We start from the raw sequence: 22,697 nt of genomic DNA, 5'->3' as shown, positions 1-22,697 counted from the left end.
GGGTCTGTAGTGTACAGTAGGACTAACTATCTCACCTCGAGCTTGTTGTGTCCTTGGGGTCTGTAGTGTACAGTAGGACTAAATAAATAACTCTCACCTCCAGCTTGTTGTGTCCTTGGGGTCTGTAGTGTACAGTAGGACTAACTATCTCACCTCCAGCTTGTTGTGTCCTTGGGGTCTGTAGTGTACAGTAGGACTAACTATCTCACCTCGAGCTTGTTGTGTCCTTGGGGTCTGTAGTGTACAGTAGGACTAAATAAATAACTCTCACCTCGAGCTTGTTGTGTCCTTGGGGTCTGTAGTGTACAGTAGGACAAACTAAATAACTAAGTCACCTCCAGCTTGTTCTGTCCTTGGGGTCTGTACACAGTACTATGACTCTGTCCCAAAAGGCACCCTATTCCATACATATGGCACTACTTTTGACCATAGCCCTATGCACTACATATGGAATAGGGTGCCATTTGGGACGCATTTGGGACATTCTCCTCGAGCTTGTGCTGCAACATGTGAAGGTGCTATAAAGGGAGATTGGGCAGTGGATCCCTTGGCTTGGTGTGCCCTCTGGGTGTGTAGTGAACAGCGGGCATAACTAACTAGCCTAACTATTTGACTCACCTCTAGCTTGGTGTTTCCTCTGGGTCTGTACAAAATGGTTATTTGGGGTTCTATATAGAACATTTTGGTTATTTGGATAAGACTAAAGGACCCTTCACTAAAAAAGATTATATACAGTGCATTCGGAAAGTATTCAGACCCCTTGACTTTTTGGAAAGGCAAACACCTATCTAGATAATGTCCCACAGTTGACAGTGCATGTCAGTACAAAAACCAAGCCATGATGTCGAAGGAATTCTCTGTAGAGCTCCGAGACAGGATTGTGTCGAGGCACAGATCTGGGGAAGGGTAACAAAACATTTCTGCAGCATTGAAGGTCCCCTAGAACACAGTGGCCTCCATCATTCTTAAGTGGAAGAAGTTTGGAACCACCAAGACTCTTCCTAGAGCTGGCCGCCCGGTCAAACTGAGCAATCGGAGAGAAGGGCCTTCGTCAAGGAGGTGACCAAGAACCCGGTGGTCACTCTGACATTACTCCAGAGTTCCTCTGTGGAGATGGGAGAACCTTCCAAAAGAACAACCATCTCTGAGGCACTCCACCAATCAGGCCTTTATGGTAGAGTGGCCAGACGGAAGCAACTCCTTAGTAAAAGGCAGATGACAGCCCAATTGGAGTTTGCCAAAAGGCACCTAAAGGACTCTCAGACCATGAGAAACAAGATTCTCTGGACTGACGAAACCAAGATTGAACTCTTTGGCCTGAATGCCAAGCGTCACGTCTGGAGGAAACCTGGCACTATCCCTACGGTGAAGCATGGTGGCGGCAGCATCATGCTGTGGGGATGTTTTTCAGTGGCAGGAACTGGGAGACTAGTCAGGATCGAGGTAAAGATGAACGGAGCAAAGTACAGAGAGATCTTGATAAAAACCAGCCAGAGCCCAGAACTGAACCCCCCCAAAAAAACATCTCTACCGGAAAATAGTAATACATTTGCAAATAATAATACATTTGCAAAATGTCTAAAAAAATATGTTTTGCTTTGTCCTGATGATGCTAAGATTGATGAGGGGAAAAAATATTTAATCAATTTTAGAATAAAGCTGTAACGTAACAAAATGAGGAAATGGTCAAGGGGTCTGAATACTTTCCGAATGCACTGTATATATACACCCAGTGAAGGCAAATAACCTTCAGGGTTCTTTGTACCCCAGAGAGTAATAGGGGGTTTTAGAGAACAACAGCTATCAAAAGCTAACCCAGTCATATCAATCCCTTTTCATTTGTTACAACTGTTTTGCATTTACATTTATATTAATGATGCTTCTGTATAATTATGCCAAGTCAGAAAAATGTCTCTGTGCTGTTGCAAACTAAATGCTAGCTAGATGCAAGAGGAAATCATGTTTAATAATAGCATACAGTCTTAGATTTAAAAAAGGGGTTCTATATAGAACCTTTTGGTCAATTCAAAATATAACTGCCATTCAAAAACAAACTGCCATTCGAGCATGAGGACACTAGTTAAACCAACTTGCAAGTAGCCTACCAATAAAGACATAATTTTTTATGTATTAAGGAAAGCAACCTTGATTATTTAATTCAAATACAGTGGGGAGAACTGCCGATTTTGCAGGTTTTCCTACTTACAAAGCATGTAGAGGTCTGTACATTTTTATCATAGGTACACTTCAACTGTGAGAGACGGAATCTAAAACAAAAATCCAGAAAACATTATATGATTTTTAAGTAATTAATTTGCATTTTATTGCATGACATAAGTATTTGATTTATCAGAAAAGCAGAACTTAATATTTGGTACAGAAACCTTTGTTTGCAATTACAAAGATCATACGTTGACCACGTTTGCACACACTGCAGCAGGGATTTTGGCCCACTCCTCCATACAGACCTTCTCCAGATCCTTCAGGTTTCGGGGCTGTCGCTGGGCAATACGGACTTTCAGCTCCCTCCAAAGATTTTCTATTGGGTTCAGGTTTGGAGACTGGCTAGGCCACTCCAGGACCTTGAGATGCTTCTTACGGAGCCACTCCTTAGTTGCCCTGGCTGTGTGTTTCAGGTCGTTGTCATGCTGGAAGACCCAGCCACGACCCATCTTCAATGCTCTTACTGAGGGAAGGATGCAGGATTTTAATCCATGACGGCGTAGTGTGTTACTAATGGTTTTCTTTGAGACTGTGGTCCCAGCTCTCTTCAGGTCATTGACCAGGTCCTGCCATGTAGTTCTGGGCTGATCCCTCACCTTCCTCATGATCATAGATGCCCCACGAGGTGAGATCTTGCATGGAGCCCCAGACCGAGGGTGATTGAATGTCATCTTGAACTTCTTCCATTTTCTAATAATTGCGCCAACAGTTGTTGCCTTCTCACCAAGCTGCTTGCCTATTGTCCTGTAGCCCATCCTAGCCTTGTGCAGGTCTACAATTTTATCCCTGATGTCCTACACAGCTCTCTGGTCTTGGCCATTGTGGAGAGGTTGGTTGATTGAGTGTGTGGACAGGTGTCTTTTATACAGGTAACAAGTTCAAACAGGTGCATTTAATACAGGTAATGAGTGGAGAACAGGAGGGATCCTTAAAGAATTCTTACTGGTTGGTAGGTGATCAAATACTTACGTCATGCAATAAAATGTAAATTAATTACTTAAAATTCATACAATGTGATTTTCTGGATTTTTGTTTTAGATTCCGTCTCTCACAGTTGAAGTGTACCTATGATAAAAATGACAGACCTCCACATGCTTTGTAAGTAGGAAAACCTGCAAAATCGGCAGTGTATCAAATACTTGTTATCCCCACTGTATATGTAGCAAACTAACTTAGCTAGATAAACAGAAAAAGTTAAGATACTTTAAATTTGCCACTTTACAAGCTAGCCAGCTAACTCTTTCAAATAAAACATTTTTATTATGGGATATGCCAAACAGGCTATGAATCTTTTCTACTGGCTATGAATCAGTTATACTATTAGCAATTAGGCAGTTTTAGGAAGCCAAGTGTGTGCAGCTCACCCTGCACTATCAGCTTAAACATAAATATCACCCTCCCAGTAAAGCAATAAAAAAATTAAGAATCCCAGAAGTGCTAAATATAGCCTACATGAACAGGGTCCATGAAATCAAAAACCTGCTTGTAACAGATAACATTCAAATCCTGACAATCTCTGAAACTCACTTAGATAATAGCTTTGATGATACAGTAGTAGAAGTACATGGTGATAACATCTATAGGAAAGGCAGAAATGCCAATGGGGGAGGTGTTGCAGTTTATATTCAGTCATATTCCTGTAAAGCTTAGAGAGGATCTCAAGTCAAATTCTGTTGAAGTAATATGGCTACACCTAAAACCCATTCTTGTAGGAAGTTGCTATAGACCACCAAATGCAAACAGTCTTGTAGGAAGTTGCTATAGACCACCAAATGCAAACAGTCAGTATCTGGATGTGTGTGAAATGCTTGATAATGTATGTGATATCAACAGAAAGCTATATTTTCTGGGTGACCTAAATATTGACCAGCTTTCATCAAGATGCCCACTCATGAAAAAGCTTCAAACTGTAACCAGTGCCTGCAACCTGGATCAGATTATCAGTCAACCTACCAAAGTGTTTACAAACAGCACAGGAATGAAACCATCCACATGTATTGATCACATCTTTACTAATGCTGCTGTAAAGAAGTATCCAAATCCATCAGATTTAGTGATCATAAAACAAAAGCCATATCTAGGAAAACCAAAGTTCCAAAGACGACCTAAGCTAGTGCATAGGAAACAGAAAATGACTGTAAAAACTGTTAAATCCCAGTGAATTGATAAGGAATTGAACATTTGTATGGGTGAGAGGGATGAGGCAAAGGGATGGCAAATAAGTCTGGCTGCACAGCTGATTGGCAAACGTACTGTAAATTGAGAAATCATGTGACTAAACTAAACAAAAAGAAGAAACAGTACTGTGAAACAGATCAATTATATAAAGAAAGCTTTGGAGCACCTTACATTCAACTTTGGGCAAAAAGACAAACTTGGCTACATCATCCATTGAATCAGATTCGTCACAAAACCCACTGATATTGCCAACTACTTCAATGATTTTTTCATTTGTAAGATTAGTAAATTTAGACATGACATGCCAGCAACAAACTGACGATATTGTCACTCCTATTGGCCATCTCTTCAATCTAAGCCTACAGGAAAGTGTGTTCCTTCAGGCCTGGAGAGAAGCAAAAGTCATTGCACTACCCAAGAATAGTAAAGCCCTGTTTACTGGCTCAAACAGCTGACCAATCAGCCTGTTACCAACCGTCAGTAAACTATAAGATAAAACTGTGTTTGATCAGATACAATGCTATTTATTATTGGAGCCAAAGCACAGAGAATCTGGCTGCACATTTTAAATCGTGGGCAATAAAGGTAAAACACCAGGTAAAAACCTAGGTGTCATTTTAGATTCTGAACTAAATTTTGAATCACACATTAGGGATGTGACAAAAATAGCTTTTTACCACCTGAGGAACATTGCCAAGTGCAGCTGTTTCTATCTCAGGCTGCCTGTGACATTTAGAATACATTTTAAGAATATTCCATTGGATTTGAAATCAACCCATGATTGTTCACCCCAAAACATATCAGACATGCTTTTGAGATATGTACCAAGTAGGTCCCTCGGTCCTCTGGCACTGGTCTTTTAACTATCCCAAAGCCTAGGACCAAGACGCATGGAGAGGCAGCCTTTAGTTACTATGCCCCCAGCCTCTGGAATGGCCTGCCAGAGAATCTGGGGTGGGGCGAAACTGTGAACATAATTAAAAGAGATCTTAAAACACACTTTGCTTTGCTTTGCTTTTCCTTAGGGTGCTTTTGTAGTTGTTCAGTTTTTATTGTTATTTTTTTCAGTTTTTTTATCCTCATGTTTGTTGTGTAGTTTTTATTTTCATAGTTTTTTAAACGTTACATTCATGTCTGAAACGTGCTATATAAATTAATATTGATTTGATTTGATTCACAGTAAACTAATTAACAACAGATATTCAACACATTCATAGCGAAGGGCATTCAACATGTACGGCACTTACACAAATGACTGATGATTGGCTGAGAGAAATTGATCATAAAAAGTTGGGGCTGTTTTGTTAGACTTCCGTGCAGGTTTTGACATTCTAGATCATAATATGCTGAAACTTGTGTGTTATGGCTTTACATCCCTGCTATATTGTGGATGGACAGTTACCGGTCTAACAGAACACAGAGGTTGTCCTTTAATGGAAGCCTCTGCAATTGAAGTCTTAGTTTTATCAAAGATTCTCTGTAATTAGTATTACGCGATTAGACTGATTAATCATGTAACCGTAATTAACTAGGAAGTCGGGGCACCAAGGAAAATATTCAGATTACAAGGTTATAATTTCCTAATATAACCTTTCAGATATTTTCATATCTGATCAATAGTCTTCTGATTTTCTGAATGATTTACTTTACCTCACATTAGTCTCATTCCAAACGTCCTAAATTGTTGGTTATCTACACAAACCCAGTCTTCACTATGAGTCATCCATACATCAATTGTCTTAAATCATTTATTTATTACTAACTAGGTAATTCACAGAAATGCATAAACAAACAAACAAAGTAAATATGGTTACAAGAAATGATAGGAGAATGTGCCCCTAGTGGGCTAAACCGGCATCGCGGCTTGTTGTAGGAATGTGCCCTAGTGGGCTAAACCGGCATCGCGGCTTGTTAGACACTACAAAGTTGATCATTATAACAATTTAAGTGCTAATCCTTTGCACATGAACGTTCACTCATTCGGGAACAATTGCAATCAATATATATATTTGCGCTCAGTGTGTCGTCGGGGATCTTTGTTGAAAAGTTTGTTTCTGTTGGAGAGTTTTGTCCGTCTCTCTCTCTGTCTTGGTTAGAGGGGATAGTTCAGTGACATTCATTCATTTCGTTATAGATAGATGTTTCGGCGGTTGTCGTTCTTCGCGTTCAATGATACCAAATTCCTAGCTGCAGGCTAGTAATTCATATCAAAGACTTGTTCTTATTCTGTCGGTATCGATAGTCTAAGAGTTTAACCACGTGGTATGGTTAAAAGATTCAGCAATGGTCTACAACCTTTGTACTCCCGTGATTGAGAGAAACATGGTCAGGTTGAGAATTTCTCAAAGTTGAGTTTTATTCGGAATTGCAGAAAAGGGGCTGTCCCAGGATGCCTGACCCTAACTGGGCTCAGGGGCGGTCCTCTGATTTAGTTAAACTCAAAAGGGAATTAGAATTTCCTTCATTAAACAGTCCAAAACAGTCACATCACAGAATTATACAAACAGTATCATACTCACTCATTCATCTTATACAACCGTCTCCAAGATGGCGTAGCAGTAGGTCGTCCTGTCTTGTCGTGTCCCTGTATATATCGTTTATTTTTCGTTTTTTACATATTTTCTCCACATATCTCTTTGAAAACATTTTGCTAAACCCTAAGCTTCCAAATACTCTCCTGCAACCCGACTCACCCAATGTAGCTATTTTTCCTAAAGTATTTATATTTACTTCGGGACCCCTCAACTGAAGCTAGCCAGCTAACCAGCGGGTATGCTAGCGGTCTCCAGCTAACCGGTCATCAGCTAACCTGTAGTTCGGAAAGCCTGTTCGTACAACGCGACTTTAACCAGAGCACAACGGACCTATTTATTTTTCATCCCCGGATTCCCACCGCAAACGGAACATCTTTCAGCTGGATTTTTCAGCAACTAGCTATCTAGCTAAACCGCAACCTCGGATTACTCCTGGCTAGCGTTTCCACCCACTTAGCTTGAAGCTAGCCCGGCCGTAGCACCTGCGCTACCACCGTAGCATACTCCTGAGCTACAATACCCGGGCCCACGACCGGTCTACCGATGTCATCGCATGAAGAGGAATAAACAGACTCACCCCATCGCGACGTCCCCCAAAGGCTAACTCTCTAGCCCTCGCTATCTCCCTGCTTGCTAATTCGGCCTGCTAACTGCTAGCTTGTCCAGCTCCGGCCCGCTAACTGCTACCTTGTCTAGCCCGGGCCTACAAACTGTTAGCTTGTTAGCACAGGCCTGCTAACCGCCTGAATCGCCGCGTCTCAAACGCTCACCGGACCCATATTTACTTTCTATCTCTTTTGACTTTTAATTTGTTTATACCTTCCGGAAACCTGCCTCACCCAATGTGATACGGAATCGCTATAATTTTTTTATTTATTTTTAGAACACACTCAAGAACCTCCAGAAGCTAACCAGCTAACTAGCTACAAGCTATTTAGTCATTGTTAGTTTTTTTTTTACCTGGATAACACTCGCCAGGCCAGCATCCCTGCCCCATCCACCGCTGCCCCCTGGACACTGATCTCTTGGCTACATAGCTGATGCACGCTGGACTGTCCATTAATCACGGTACTCCATTCTGCTTGTTTGTTCTATCTGTTGGCCCCGTTGCCTAGTCTACACCATTTTACCTGCTGTTGTTGTGCTAGCTGATTAGCTGTTGTCTCACCTACTGTTTTAGCTAGCTTTCCCAATTCAACACCTGTGATTACTGTATGACTCGCTGTATGTCTCTCTCAAATGTCAATATGCCTTGTATACTGTTGTTCAGGTTAGTTATCATTGTTTTAGTTCACAATGGAGCCCCTAGTTCCACTCTTCACGCCCCTGATAACTCCTTTGTCCCACCTCCCACACATGCGGTGACCTCACCCATTACTACCAGCATGTCCAGAGATACAACCTCCCTCATCATCACCCAGTGCCTGGGCTTACCTCCGCTGTACCCGCACCCCACCATACCCCTGTCTGCGCATTATGCCCTGAATATATTCTACCATGCCCAGAAACCTGCTCCTCTTATTCTCTGTCCCCAACGCTCTAGGCGACCAGTTTTGATAGCCTTTAGCCGCACCCTCATACTACTCCTCTGTTCCGCGGGTGATGTGGAGGTAAACCCAGGCCCTGCATGTCCCCAGGCACCCTCATTTGTTGACTTCTGTGATCGAAAAAGCCTTGGTTTCATGCATGTCAACATCAGAAGCCTCCTCCCTAAGTTTGTTTTACTCACTGCTTTAGCACACTCTGCTAACCCTGATGTCCTTGCTGTGTCAGAATCCTGGCTCAGGAAGGCCACCAAAAATTCAGAGATTTCCATACCCAACTATAACATCTTCCGTCAAGATAGAACTGCCAAAGGAGGCGGAGTTGCAGTTTACTGCAGAGATAGCCTGCAAAGTAATGTCATACTTTCCAGGTCCATACCCAAACAGTTCGAACTACTAATTTTGAAAATTACTCTCTCCAGAAATAAGTCTCTCACGGTTGCCGCCTGCTACCGACCCCCCTCAGCTCCCAGCTGTGCCCTGGACACCATTTGTGAATTGATCGCCCCCCATCTAGCTTCAGAGTTTGTTCTGTTAGGTGACCTAAACTGGGACATGCTTAACACCTCGCCAGTCCTACAATCTAAGCTAGATGCCCTCAATCTCACACAAATCATCAAGGAACCCACCAGGTACAACCCTAACTCTGTAAACAAGGGCACCCTCATAGACGTCATCCTGACCAACTGGCCCTCCAAATACACCTCCGCTGTCTTCAACCAGGATCTCAGCGATCACTGCCTCATTGCCTGTATCCGCTACGGAGCCGCAGTCAAACGACCACCCCTCATCACTGTCAAACGCTCCCTAAAACACTTCTGTGAGCAGGCCTTTCTAATCGACCTGGCCCGGGTATCCTGGAAGGACATTGACCTCATCCCGTCAGTTGAGGATGCCTGGTCATTCTTCAAAAGTAACTTCCTCACCATTTTAGATAAGCATGCTCCGTTCAAAAAATGCAGAACTAAGAACAGATACAGCCCTTGGTTCACCCCAGACCTGACTGCCCTCGACCAGCACAAAAACATCCTGTGGCGGACTGCAATAGCATCGAATAGTCCCCGTGATATGCAACTGTTCAGGGAAGTCCGGAACCAATACACGCAGTCAGTCAGGAAAGCTAAGGCCAGCTTCTTCAGGCAGAAGTTTGCATCCTGTAGCTCCAACTCCAAAAAGTTCTGGGACACCGTGAAGTCCATGGAGAACAAGAGCACCTCCTCCCAGCTGCCCACTGCACTGAGGCTAGGTAACACGGTCACCACTGATAAATCCATGATTATCGAAAACTTCAATAAGCATTTCTCAACGGCTGGCCATGCCTTCCGCCTGGCTACTTCAACCTCGGCCAACAGCTCCGCCCCCCCCGCAGCTCCTCGCCCAAGCCTCTCCAGGTTCTCCTTTAACCAAATCCAGATAGCAGATGTTCTGAAAGAGCTGCAAAACCTGGACCCGTACAAATCAGCTGGGCTTGACAATCTGGACCCTCTATTTCTGAAACTATCTGCCACCATTGTCGCAACCCCTATTACCACCCTGTTCAACCTCTCTTTCATATCGTCTGAGATCCCCAAGGATTGGAAAGCTGCCGCAGTCATCCCCCTCTTCAAAGGGGGAGACACCCTGGACCCAAACTGTTACAGACCTATATCCATCCTGCCCTGCCTATCTAAGGTCTTCGAAAGCCAAGTCAACAAACAGGTCACTGACCATCTCGAATCCCACCACACCTTCTCCGCTGTGCAATCTGGTTTCCGAGCCGGTCATGGATGCACCTCAGTCACACTCAAGGTACTCAACGATATCATAACCGCCATCGATAAAAGACAGTACTGTGCAGCCGTCTTCATCGACCTTGCCAAGGCTTTCGACTCTGTCAATCACCATATTCTTATCGGCAGACTCAGGAGCCTCGGTTTTTCGGATGACTGCCTTGCCTGGTTCACCAATTACTTTGCAGACAGAGTTCAGTGCGTCAAGTCGGAGGGCATGCTGTCTGGTCCTCTGGCAGTCTCTATGGGGGTGCCACAGGGTTCAATTCTCGGGCCGACTCTTTTCTCTGTGTATATCAATGATGTTGCTCTTGCTGCGGGCGATTCCCTGATCCACCTCTACGCAGACGACACCATTCTATATACTTTCGGCCCGTCTTTGGACACTGTGCTATCTAACCTCCAAACAAGCTTCAATGCCATACAACACTCCTTCCGTGGCCTCCAACTGCTCTTAAACGCTAGTAAAACCAAATGCATGCTTTTCAACCGGTCGCTGCCTGCACCCGCATGCCCGACTAGCATCACCACCCTGGATGGTTCCGACCTAGAATATGTGGACGTCTATAAGTACCTAGGTGTCTGGCTAGACTGCAAACTCTCCTTCCAGACTCATATCAAACATCTCCAATCGAAAATCAAATCAAGAGTCGGCTTTCTATTCCGCAACAAAGCCTCCTTCACTCACGCCGCCAAGCTTACCCTAGTAAAACTGACTATCCTACCGATCCTCGACTTCGGCGATGTCATCTACAAAATGGCTTCCAACACTCTACTCAGCAAACTGGATGCAGTCTATCACAGTGCCATCTGTTTTGTCACTAAAGCACCTTATACCACCCACCACTGCGACTTGTATGCTCTAGTCGGCTGGCCCTCGCTACATATTCGTCGCCAGACCCACTGGCTCCAGGTCATCTACAAGTCCATGCTAGGTAAAGCTCCGCCTTATCTCAGCTCACTGGTCACGATGGCAACACCCATCCGTAGCACGCGCTCCAGCAGGTGTAACTCACTGATCATCCCTAAAGCCAACACCTCATTTGGCCGCCTTTCGTTCCAGTACTCTGCTGCCTGTGACTGGAACGAATTGCAAAAATCGCTGAAGTTGGAGACTTTTATCTCCCTCACCAACTTCAAACATCAGCTATCTGAGCAGCTAACCGATCGCTGCAGCTGTACATAGTCTATTGGTAAATAGCCCACCCCTTTTCACCTACCTCATCCCCATACTGTTTTTATTTATTTACTTTTCTGCTCTTTTGCACACCAATATCTCTACCTGTACATGACCATCTGATCATTCATCACTCCAGTGTTAATCTGCAAAATTGTAATTATTTGCCTACCTCCTCATGCCTTTTGCACACATTGTATATAGACTCCCCCTTTGGTTTCTACTGTGTTATTGACTTGTTAATTGTTTACTCCATGTGTAACTCTTTGTTGTCTGCTCACACTGCTATGCTTTATCTTGGCCAGGTCGCAGTTGCAAATGAGAACTTGTTCTCAACTAGCCTACCTGGTTAAATAAAGGTGAAATAAAAAATAAATAAAAAATGTGGCCACACCGTCTCCCATGAGCTTCCCCAAAATGTAACAAACGGACCAGCTCGTAGCTGGATGCTTCACCAATCTTTTTTACCTTCTCCGGAACATGAAATTTGTTCGGACCTCCAGTTCTGTGAGGTGGAAGAAATTCCTTTGTTCCTCTCTCGGACCACAGCAGCCCAGTTGAATGAGGCAGGGGGAGGCAGGGAGAGGGGGATGGGCTTGCTGTACCCAAAGAGGGCAACGTCATGACACCAGGAAGAATCAGGCATTCCCCAGGGCAGGTGTCTAGACCCTTTACTCTTTTCAATCTTTACTAATGACCTGCCACTGGCTCAACACTCTACAAAGCAGCTACCACAGCAAGTGAAATCACTGCAACACTTAACAAAGAGCTGCAGTCAGTTCCAGAATGTGTGGCGAGAAATAAGTTAGTCCTAAATATTTCAAAAACTAAAAGCAGTGTATTTGGGGAAAATCATTCACTAAACCCTGGATCTCAACAAAGTATTGCAATGAATAATGTAGAAATTGAGCAAGTTGAGAAGACTAAACTGCTTGGTGTAGGGCTGACCCCGTTTAGTCAACTGGGCGATTGTTTGGTCGACCAAGATTTCTTTAGTCAAGGCAGTCACTTTTATACATTTCTTTGGTGCTAAATGAAGCAGCATATTGGGATGGAGAATAAAGCTGCGGAGGCACCAGCAGGAGAGATGAGGAAACAGCCTTTACCTAAAGCCCTATTGGGATTGGATTAGTTTTAAAGCTGTGGAGGCACCAGCAGGAGAGATGAGGAAACAGCCCTTACCTAAAGCCCTATTGGGATTGGATTAGTTTTAAAGCTGCGGAGGCACCAGCAGGAGAGATGAGGAAACAGCCCTTACCTAAAGTCCTATTGGGATTGGATTAGTTTTAAAGCTGCGGAGGCACCAGCAGGAGAGATGAGGAAACAGCCCTTACCTAAAGCCCTATTGGGATTAGATTAGTTTTACTGGGGGTGGTCGGGTAATGTCATTATGTGCACAAGCACAAAACACATCTGTAATTGTAATTTTAGTGCCGTCCGAATCTGCCATGGCAGTAATTTGTACATGGCAGGAGAGTAATAATTCCAGCCAGAATAATGTTTTTTTGTGAACTCGAAGTTCCTCTGATAATACTAGTCCCGTGCGATTCGACATCCCTGTGTTTTGAGAGAAATGTCTGAGTTTGACATGTATTGCTCACGGTTTGATCAAGAAAACAATAACTGATTCAATAAATTGAATGAATGCTGCCCATAACTTTATATGAAGGGCCTACATCTACCAACTTTAATGTTTTGTGCGTATGAATTTAATATTGCCAAATGTATCAGTAAAAGATCTTGCGCCTATTTAATGTAACCCTTGCTGTAAATAGATCGCAAAGCAGCAACTGACCTAAATAGTTGTAAATGATAAGTTAATTTATGCATCCATAGCCTTAAAACGCATCTCAAGTGCACATCTGAAGGCTGGCGGGCATTTAGGATGTCTACTGTGGATCACTAAAATATCCTAATGATTATGATCACACTTCCTCAATTCAAATAATATGGCTATACAATACCAAAGATGGTTTGGTTTGTTTAAGAAACTTGGGAACCAAGCTGAAGTTATCAGTGTGGCCCGATCGCCTGGACTTGTTGAAATATCTTCACGCATAGAATAAAAACCTCCAGGCTTCTGTCATAACTGTGAATTTATTGGGGGAAAATTAAGAATTACAGGGGGCAGTTTGGAAAAAAAACAAATCCCTTCCGCATCGTCGCCATGGAATAACAGACATTCTGGGGTAATAATGACATAGCCAACGTTCTTGTCATGCCCTGACCTTAGAGAGCCGTTTTATTTCTCTATTTGGTTAGGTCAGGGTGTGATGTGGGGTGGGCATTCTATTTTTTGTTTTCTAGGTTTCTTTATTTCTATGTTTTGGCCGGGTATGGTTCTCAATCAGGGACAGCTGTCTATCGTTGTCTCTAATTGGGAATCGTACTTAGGTAGCCCTTTGTCCCTCCTGTCTCTGTGGGTAGTTTACTTTTGTTAGTGGCACTATAGCCCTGTAAGTTCACGGTTGTTTCTTCGTTTGTTGTTTTGTTGGTGACATTTTAAATAAAAGGAAAATGTACGCTCACCACGCTGCACTTTGGTCCACTTCTTTCGACGGCCGTGACAGTTCTATAGTAATACTAGTCCCGTGCGATTAAGGGCTTAGCCTAATTGTCTACGGAAATTGATAAGAGAGCAAACCCCAACTTAGGTCTATAATCAACAGCCTAACTGTTAAATGTCCCTGGCTTTATAAATCATTCACATATATCTACAGAAATAAGACAGATATTGCTTATGTTGCCTGTTTGATTAATAACCTACTGATTCCATGAGCACCAAGCCTCATGCAACGGCAAAATGTCGGATAAAGCAATTTAACAGATTTGGCTGTTTTTAATATTTGTATCATTAGAACAGATTGGTATTACTTATTTATTTTGTGTTTACACTGTTCCAAACAGGCAGAAAAATGATATTGTAAACTAACAGCACCTGTCAGTCACACATAATATACAAGCAGCTTTCGCTCATATAGCCTTCTTTACCATGGTCTCCTTCTTATTGTTATTATTACGATCATTATAATAATAAGTCATGTCGTTATCATTAGTAGGCTTTGTATAGCAGCCTTGTATAACCGCCATCGAGCAGTAGGCCTAAGAGCGCATCCTGTTTAGTCTTAATACCGTAACTTCCTTAGGTCTATATTTCAATACTTATATAGGCTACTGTATCAATCATTCAGTCATTCATTCCTTCATGCCATCACACAGCACAAGATACATTCATGCTTTGAAATGCAATCAAGCATTTTCGTTTTAAAATTAAATAACAAAAAGAGACCTTTGAATAACTAACCTGAACAATCAATAAACCGCAATTCACAAATGCATGCAACTGTTTTTAGTCTACTGTAATAAAATACTTTATATATTTTTGGGGTTAGAACAGACTCTCTGGTATACTTATTTATTTAATTGTTCATAAAATTATATTGTTAGCAACAACAACAAAAAATACTGTTTAAGAGTAGTAGCCATAATTCATAAATGGCACCATTACAGGGCTCTATTTGAAACTATTTTGGTTCAGTGAAGAATATCCTCTAGGGTTCTTATAAAAATAAATGTGTAGAACTTTTAGGTGTGCCATATATGAAGCATGCAATAGAACCCTTTTTGGTTCTATAAGGAAACTTTTTTTCTAAGCGTGTAGTGAACAGTGGGCCTAAATAAACTAACTAACTAACTGACTCACCTCCAGCTCGTGCTGCACCATGTCGAAGGAGTCGTCAGAGTAGTAGACCTCCTGGATGCTGTTAATGATCTCCTGCTCCGCCTGGGGGTCGATGGGATGCTCCCTCATCTCCCTCAACTCCTCCTGAGATATCAGAGAGAGGTGGGGTGGGGGAGAGAGGTGGTGAGAAAGGGAGAGGGGGTGGAGAGAGAATGAGAGAGAGAGAAACATACAGGGAGAGAGAGAGAAATAGATGCATCAGTAAGGTCATTAACACTCCAGCGGGAAACATTGGGTGGTTGCTGGGACACCCTTGTGGGAAGGAAGGAAGCAGGAGCTCTGTGAGAGAAGAGAACTCTCTAGAATATATATGGGAACCAGCGGAGGATCAATTGATTTCTCAGAGCTCATCCATTGGGCTGATTAACCTTCACCTATTGCACCACATCTACACCTGAAATATAGGGTCTGGCACCTAGGCCTATATCACATCCACACCAGAGATATAGGGACTGACAGCTAGGCCTATATCACATCCACACCAGAGATATAGGGTCTGACAGCTAGGCCTATATCACATCCACACCAGAGATATAGGGACTGACAGCTAGGCCTATATCACATCCACACCAGAGATATAGGGTCTGACAGCTAGGCCTATATCACATCCACACCAAAGATATAGGGTCTGACAGCTAGGCCTATATCACATCCACACCAGAGATATAGGGTCTGACAGCTAGGCCTATATCACATCCACACCAGAGATATAGGGACTGACAGCTAGGCCTATATCACATCCACACCAGAGATATAGGGTCTGACAGCTAGGTCTATATCACATCCACACCAGAGATATAGGGACTGACAGCTAGGCCTATATCACATCCACACCAGAGATATAGGGTCTGACAGCTAGGCCTATATCACATCCACACCAAAGATATAGGGTCTGACAGCTAGGCCTATATCACATCCACACCAGAGATATAGGGTCTGACAGCTAGGCCTATATCACATCCACACCAGAGATATAGGGACTGACAGCTAGGCCTATATCACATCCACACCAGAGATATAGGGTCTGACAGCTAGGCCTATATCACATCCACACCAGAGATATAGGGACTGACAGCTAGGCCTATATCACATCCACACCAGAGATATAAGGTCTATTTTCTGCCTAGAGAAATTATGAATTATGGAGGGTAGGAGGGAGGTGTGTGGGTGGGTGGGAAATTATGGAGGGAGGGATAGTGGTTGAATGAGTCATCGCTCGCTGATAAAGAGAAAGAGAAAAAACGACAAGAAAAAGACAGACATCCAAATTGACAGGAAGTGAGCTGCGTCTCTCAGAAAACTCCAGGTCGATAGAGCCCTTCTCTCATCTCTCTTTTTTCCTCCCTCTCTTTCTCCCCCTCTCTTTAAAAAGGTATAGAAGACAACTAAATCAACCTAACTGAATGACTCATTAAGAGCCTCCACTCTGCTTCAGAGACACAAACACAACCCAAACCTTCCCCCTGAACCCTGTAGAGCAGAGGCTCTTAGAACACTCATAACCATCAAGCTTTGATCACATTTACTGTGATGGGTTAAAACCAAACAATGAGAACTCCTCTGTCCAAATTAAAAAAGTCTCATCATCGTGCAGTTCCTCCTCAATATGGGCAGAAAGGGAAATTAAAAAGCCATTTGCACCGAAAAGTAGGCTGCTTAATGAGCCTTATCAAAGGCTGTTCAAAAGATGAATTGGTTATTGAATGCAGAGAGCAAATCAAGCAGCAGACAAAGGGGTTCCTTTTTTGGTGAGTGTCAGAAGCAGCAATACCAGGTGACTAAGTGGGAGAGGAGTGTGTTTGTTTGCGTGTGTGTGTGCGTTCGATTATTTCCTCAATCAATTCACATTCTACTCAAGCAACAATTATTAAAACAATGTCATTGTCACGATGAGAGCAATTCTGAATATTCATTCATCCCTAGCTTAATTGGTCATCATACTATATGTCCTCATCTGTTCCTGAGCAATGGGTTAACTAGTGTCATCTAACGGGATATCAAAGAGAATCAGAGGCCATGTTGTGAGCGGTGTTCTGACAACAGAGGCTAAGATTATCCCGCTGACCTATCCATCACAAGCAAAACCCACAATAACTTAATTCGTTTGAGCACTTGCAAGGAGGGCTATGATAAATAAATAAATAACTCAATACAACGCTATTAGCATATTGTACACCGACTTTCTTTTTATTTTATCTTTATTTAACTAGGAAAGCAAGTTAAGAACAAATTCTTATTTTCAATGACAGCCTAGGAACAGTGGGTTAACTGCCTGTTCAAGGGCAGAAAGACAGATTTGTACCTTGTCAGCTCGGGGGTTTGAACTTGCAACCTTCCGGTTACTAGTCCAACGCTCTAACCACTAGGCTACCCTGCCGCCCCCTTTCTATTCAATTGAATGTCAAAAGACCTAGATAAATGGCTTTTTCAACAACAATAATTTACTAATTTCATAATAATTATTAAGATTTTCCAGAAGCTTCCCTTGTTTCTTCTAGTCAGTTTGATGTAAATGGTTCAGATGTTCTGTTTCCACAGCCCCAAAGTCAAAAATGGCAATATCCAATTTAATTTTTGGTCTTAATTTAAAGGTTAGGGTTGGCATAAGGTTAGCATTGTGGTTAAGGCTGGGTGAAGGTTAGAAGAAATAGGCAGAGGTTCATGACTTTGTGACTGTGGTAACTACTGAACACCAAGACGTTGAGCTTTGCAGTACACATGATGTCAGAGGGACACCTAGTGGTGGATAAGAGAACTAGCGAACATGGAACTGGGTGCATTCGAATAATCTCTCCTTTCTCCCGAAGTATGCACTTGATCACTTCCTCTTATGGATTTGAAAGCTATATGGAAACTAACTCTTGCAGATGCCATCACCAATCCAATGCTTTTAGTGAACAAGTGTTCATTTCAGGAGGAAGGAGAGATTATTTGGATGCATATACAATGAGCTTGAAATAAGTGAATTGTAATCAATGGCAATGCCCGTCGCTTCATGGTACTGTGGAGCCTAGATTAAATGTCAGTGAATTATTTGAGTGCCCACAAAAGCATCTCTTAAAATATAGTAGGGAAGAAAAGGTTTTGAGTTTAAAAAAAAGAAGAATATCAAAGGAATTCTACTATATTGGCTCAGCTGCTTCGTCAGAGAAGTGAGTTGAGTAGGTCATACACATAAAGAGCCCCAGAAAAGGCAAGAGGCATAAAAGTTTCTGAGGGCTACAAAGAGAGACACCTGCAACAATAACACTTATCTGTCAGCGAATAAGAACTGACCTCCTTTAAAGGAATATGCCTACATCCCAAACAGCACTCTATTCCCTTTGTAGTGCACTACTTTTAAACAGGGCCCATTTGGGATGCAGAAACCTACAATAGTCTAGATCTGAAAGCCAGCCCCACTGTGTGAAGGAGTAGGATGAAGATGCCCCTAAACACTGATCTGAGGTCAGTTTTGAAAAAAGAAAAACAAGCATATGGAGAAAGACAGAATTTGCAGATAACAATCAGTATTGCCACTTCCGTTCCTAGACATGTGAAATGGCTGTAGCTATCTCACTCATTGTCATGACAAATGTCAAGAGAGCAGAAACAGACTAAAACTCAGGCTAGCAAAGCCTTGTAAGGTCACACTAATCCTAAAATGGCCACCTTCTGACCCGCTGCTCCCAGCAGGTACTGGATAAATTCATCTAGACCCGCCCATCGATCTGAGTCTTCATTGGATGGCAGCATCCGTCAATCAAACTCAGCAGCACTCCTCTTCCCTAGAGATAGCCAGATGCTACTACACCAGGGGGAGATTAATGGTTTGATCCACAGCCAAACCAGTTTGAGCTATGTGAATAGTATGGTTTGAACTCCCTAATGTATGCAAATCCCCCCCACATCTTTGTTTGACCCTCTTCTCCAAGCAGCAATGCCAAGTCATACATACTCCCTGGAAAAGGTGTATGTGGGTGTAAAGGGGTGGATACAAAAAAATGAACATGTTTTCCCTCTTTCCTTCATAGCACATTGAAGCCCACATGTCGACCAACACACGGCCTCTGTAGAAGTCAGGGCATGTATACTTCTTGCGTGTCGCTGAGCAGAGCTGTTGTGAAGGAAGTGAGTTTGTGTTTATACTGGACCTCCCACCCTCACCTACTGTCAACCAATCATGTCAATGCGGAGCTATACGGAGTCCTCCGCATTGTTACAACATTTGGGAGGCGCGCGGCGATGCAGTACCGAGCTCGATTTGGCCTCTGCGTGCCTCCAACTGCATCACACCAACCATATGGCACCGCCGACCACATTTTCAGATCAAGCATAAATTGTCTCTAAGCCTTATAGGTGATAAATGGTGTTCAAAGTTCCATTAAGCACCGAGGCAAGAGAGAGGCAAGCCTATCAACCACCTAACATGCTTGGAAGAAGCCTTGACTGTTTCAGAAGCAGGAAGCCTACATTGTTCAATATATAGTAAAGTACCAGGATGTAATCCAGTTAGTCCACCAGCAGCTGATCACTATTAGAGAGTCAGGAAAGCCGTTATAGAGCTTTGCCTTAATCATGTTACCTTTTCCCTTGGCTTTCTTTCACCGACTGATTACGCTGCATACAAATGCATGTTCTTATCTTAATGTGACATGTTGAAATCAGTTCCTGCAAGAAGCCGCCTGACATCAACAGCATTTTTCACTACTAGGATTGTAGACTAGGCTCTATGTCCACATTCAAAGGTACAAGACAAATGTAAGCTAAAACGTATTTGTTTGTGAAGTAGGCTAGCTTAAGTGTTGTTTGTGTCATGTGTGTGTGTCTCTGTGTTTAGGCTGACTAGACTCCTCTAATGAATGGATATTTTTCCTAAACAGACAGTCTTTTTGGAGGGACAGCATTGAAGAATCTCTTTCAGCGCTGCCTTGTTCTACCCTTAAACGAAAGTCAAGGACAAAGATGAACAGAACACCATTTCAAGCAGTTGATTTGGTGTAGTTTTCTTTATGTGCAAACGAAAGGATGGCGTAGGATTTTTTTATGTTTTATAATCCACTCCAACAACAGTATTAAAATACAAGTAGGGCCTATGGGCCCTGGACAAATATAGGGCAAATATAGTGCACTATAAACTGAATAGGTTACCATTTGGGGCAGACACTGCCTATGCGTTCAATGTGACATCATTCACATAGGCTAAACCTTGACAGCCAAAATAGATCTATACCTTTCAGCAGTCGGCAGTCACCGACCCACACAGACAGGAGAAAATGAACTGTGGAAGTTAATAACAGGCTCAGAACAGAGGAAATGAAATGTCTTGTTGAATCAACATCACCGTGTATGGCGGGTAATGGGGTTGGTCCCGTTCCAAGTTCTATTCAGCTGGAGCTTAAACAGCAAAGTCAAAGGAAAGTGGCTGGTGCGGCTCCTGAAGAGTGACTAACATTATAAACAGGGCATTGTGACATTCTTTGCTTCAAGCAGCGCTCTTGACAAATTGAATTCGAACAAGTGGCTAATGACTGCCCCTCATGGCTAACAGCGACTGATTGCATTTTCTAAGCAATGGCTCACTCTCCCGTCCAAAACGCTGAAATACTGCCTCAGCAGGACAGCTACCCTATACATTATCCTGATTGCTGTCCTTGACATGAGGACTGTTGTCTGGTGAATGACCAACCTCAATCTTTCTGACACTTGGCTTCTCTGTAGTGTGATGTAGGACAACGATGTAACAAGCCTTGAAGGACTAGAGACATATGATAAGGCAGCTCAATGTGAATATGATGTACACCTGAAAGACAGTGGTTACATAAAGCATGTGACTCCTAGTGACTCCTAGTGTTTCGTACTTTAGCAAATTGCCTTAAGTCTGCAGGAGACCCTGGCTAAATCTAAGACTGAAATGTAATAGCCTTCCTCTTGTGTGTTCTCAACCTGAGCTGTTCATTCAAAGGATATGTTGTGACACAGATCAACACTCATATTGCATGTCACACTGTCCTCTAGTGCTAGGTTACAGTGACAAATGAAAATGCTAAGAATTACAGGTAACCAACAATGATTTAATGTAGAAATGTACAGGAACAGTCTATTGGAAGTAACTACCATACTGAGGGAGAGCTATCTGTTTTAGGTCAGTAGCTAAAACACTGTTTGTGGATAGCTGGGAGTAACACTACAGTCGGGCAAAAAAGTATTTAGTCAGCCACCAATTGTGCAAGTTCTCCCACTTAAAAAGATGAGAGAGGCCTGTAAATTTCATCATAGGTACACTTCAACTATGATAGACAAAATGAGAAAAAAAATCAGGAAAATCACATTGTAGGATTTTTTATTTATTCATTTGCAAATTATGGTGGAAAATAAGTATTTGGTCAATAACAAAAGTTTATCTCAATACTTTGTTATATACCCTTTGTTGGCAATGACAGAGGTCTTCACAAGGTTTTCACACACTGTTGCTGGTATTTTGGCCCATTTCTCCATGCAGATAACCTCTAGAGCAGTGATGTTTTGTGGCTGTTGCTAGGCAACACAGACTTTCAACTCCCTCCAAACATTTTCTATGGGGTTGAGATCTGGAGACTGGCTAGGCCACTCCAGGACCTTGAAATGCTTCTTACGAAGCCACTCCTTCGTTGCCCGGGCGGTGTGTTTGGGATCATTGTCATGCTGAAAGACCCAGCCACGTTTCATCTTCAATGCCCTTGCTGATGGAAGGAGGTTTTCACTCAAAATCTCATGTTACATGGCCCCATTCATTCTTTCCTTTACACGGATCCGTCGTGCTGGTCCCTTTGCAGAAAAACAGCCCCAAAGCATGATGTTTCCACCCCCATGCTTCACAGTAGGTATGATGTTCTTTGGACGCAACTCAGCATTCTTTGTCCTCCAAACACGACAAGTTGAGTTTTTACCAAAAAGTTTCATCTGAATCGCTTGCACAGTGAGGTCAAAGTCCAGACCTGAATCCAATCGAGAATCTGTGGAAAGAACTGAAAACTGCTGTTCACAAATGCTCTCCATCCAACCTCACTGAGCTCGAGCTGTTTTGCAAGGAGGAATGGGAAAAAATTTCAGTCTCTCGATGTGCAAAACTGATAGAGACATACCCCTAGCGACTTACAGCTGTAATCGCAGCAAAAGGTGGCGCTACAAAGTATTAACTTAAGGGGGCTGAATAATTTTGCACGCCCAATTTTTCAGTTTTTGATTTGTTAAAAAAGTTTTAAATATACAATAAATGTCGTTCCACTTCATGATTGTGTCCCAGTTGTTGTTGATTCTTCACAAAAAAATACAGTTTTATATCTTTATGTTTGAAGCCTGAAATGTGGCAAAAGGTCGCAAAGTTCAAGGGGGCCGAATACTTTCGCAAGGCACTGTACCTAGTAGCAAGCTGACATTACCTTGCTGCAAGTTGAGAACTTGTCCATTGTTTTCGCCTAAATGTTACTTGCTGCTGGCTAATGATAAACTTCTCAGTCACTCAGAGCACGGCTGTACCTTGCAAGCGAGAAAGCTAGCAAGTTAGCTAAC

The 22,697-nt window shown here is 42.8% G+C and overlaps 1 pseudogene; it reads right to left on the bottom strand.

The window, feature by feature from the left end:
* Positions 1-22,697, bottom strand: part of LOC109908451 (syndetin-like) — a 349,878-nt pseudogene that overhangs the window by 324,628 nt on the left and 2,553 nt on the right.

This window comes from Oncorhynchus kisutch, linkage group LG17, assembly GCF_002021735.2.
Source record: "Oncorhynchus kisutch isolate 150728-3 linkage group LG17, Okis_V2, whole genome shotgun sequence".
NCBI classification, from domain to species: Eukaryota; Metazoa; Chordata; class Actinopteri; order Salmoniformes; family Salmonidae; genus Oncorhynchus; species Oncorhynchus kisutch.
Note: the sequence above shows the minus strand (reverse complement) of the source record. Positions and strands in the feature narration are given on the sequence as shown.